The sequence below is a fragment of the Octopus bimaculoides genome, chromosome 12, assembly GCF_001194135.2.
Source record: "Octopus bimaculoides isolate UCB-OBI-ISO-001 chromosome 12, ASM119413v2, whole genome shotgun sequence".
In the NCBI taxonomy this organism is placed as follows: domain Eukaryota; kingdom Metazoa; phylum Mollusca; class Cephalopoda; order Octopoda; family Octopodidae; genus Octopus; species Octopus bimaculoides.
The window spans coordinates 2,046,022-2,047,877 of NC_068992.1; positions in this window are offsets into that span (position 1 = coordinate 2,046,022).

The window sequence follows — 1,856 nt, forward strand, 5'->3', positions numbered from 1 at the left end:
GTTTGTTTTCCTGTATTGCTTTTTGTCCGCCACAACATTCCTCCATGGCAAGATTTAATTTGTGTATACAAATTTAATTTGCGGTCCATGGGAAGAGCTGTTTTAACGATGCGACCTGCCTAGCTCTTTGAAACGCCGGTGTTAAAACGGAGGTAGCTGATGAAGTAGAATGTTCTCTATGTGGCTTGCGTGTTTTCTCGTCTCTGTTTTGTTTGCAATGTCCTGTACCCAGATATGCACCTATACATACAGGTGGGTGTCGGTATGCACATACCTGTACGTATATATGCATATACTCATTTACTATTTTTTTATATATATATATGTATATATGTATGCATGTATGTATGTATGTATACCTGGTGAAATCAATAAGTAACAGGACTGTTGCCATAGTAACACATCTAAAGCACGTAGAGTAAAGCTACTTGGTACATATTGACCTTAGACTGTGCTGTGCATGTGCTCTAAGATTTAACGTTCTAGCTCACTTAAGCTGTTTACAGCAGTGCTTGGAAGGAACGTGTGTAGCATGTGGTCATCGCAGTGACCATGAATCGGCATCAAATTTTGCCAAAAGCTTCACGATTCCTGCTCAGAGGCCTATGCAAGGTTGCAGAAAGTGTATGGAGAGGAGTGTATGAAGCCGAAAATATGTTGATAGTGACGAACGTTCTGGGAGACCCGCAACCAGCAGAACAAAAAAAAAACATCGCAGATGTGCAAGCAGCTGTCAGAGGGAAATCGTCGAATCACCATCCGTGAGTTATCAGAGGATGTACAGATTAGTTCAGTTCAGTCCATTATGACTGAAGATTTGAGCATGAGACGCGTGATTTGCCAAGTTTGTGCGAAAACTGATTTCAACTGACAACGCAACAGTTTTTGGCTAGGCACAGCATACCTCATGTCCGACAGTCACCGTATTCCCCCAGATCTCGCCTCTTGCAACTTATTCCTCTTTACAAAAATCAGAATCCTGCTTGAAAGGAAGATTTCAGGACGACGGGGAAATCAAAGTGAATGCGACGAGGAAGCTATTGATTTTCCCAGAAAACGAGTTCCAAGAATGCTTCCATCAATGGAAACAGCGCTGGGTTAAGTGTGTGGCTTTCGAAGGGGTCTACGTTGAAGGACATTAAATACCGGATTGGTACGTGTTGTAGTTTTGTTTTTATTAATGAACAAACCTTACATATATATTACAGAGTGATTCGAAGGCCAAGTGTTTCGTGCGTTGGCGCTTATCAAGTGTCATCGCACGAAATTTTTAGCCCATGAGTCACTCTGTTGTTTCCGCTGAATATTGATAAGAATATACACATATTCATATTTGGCACACATCTGTTATGAAAGAAATTCATTAGCCTAATTCCCTCATTAGGCAGTCGTTGTGAATGTCTAAGAGCATCACCAATCTTTTCAATCATATTTACCAATATTTAAGCCATCCTTCATTTTAACTGTAGGCAGCAGCATGTATATTTACAACTTGCTTCACTGTTTATCATCAGTAGCTTTGAAAGTTTATATTTCCATCTTGTATCATATAGATATGATAAAATATTATATATACTAAGGCGACGAGCTGGCAGATACGTTAGCACGCCGGACGAAATGATTAGCGGTATTTCGGTATTCCTGAGTTCAAATTCCACCGAGGTTGTCTTTTCCTTTTATCTTTTCGGGGTCGATAAATTAAGTATCATTTGCGTACGCGGTCGGTCTAATCGACTTAATCCCCTCCCCAAATTTTCGGGCCTTGTGTCTACAGTAGAAGAGAATATATTATATATACTTATATGTGCACACACACACACACACACACACACACATATATATATATATATATATAT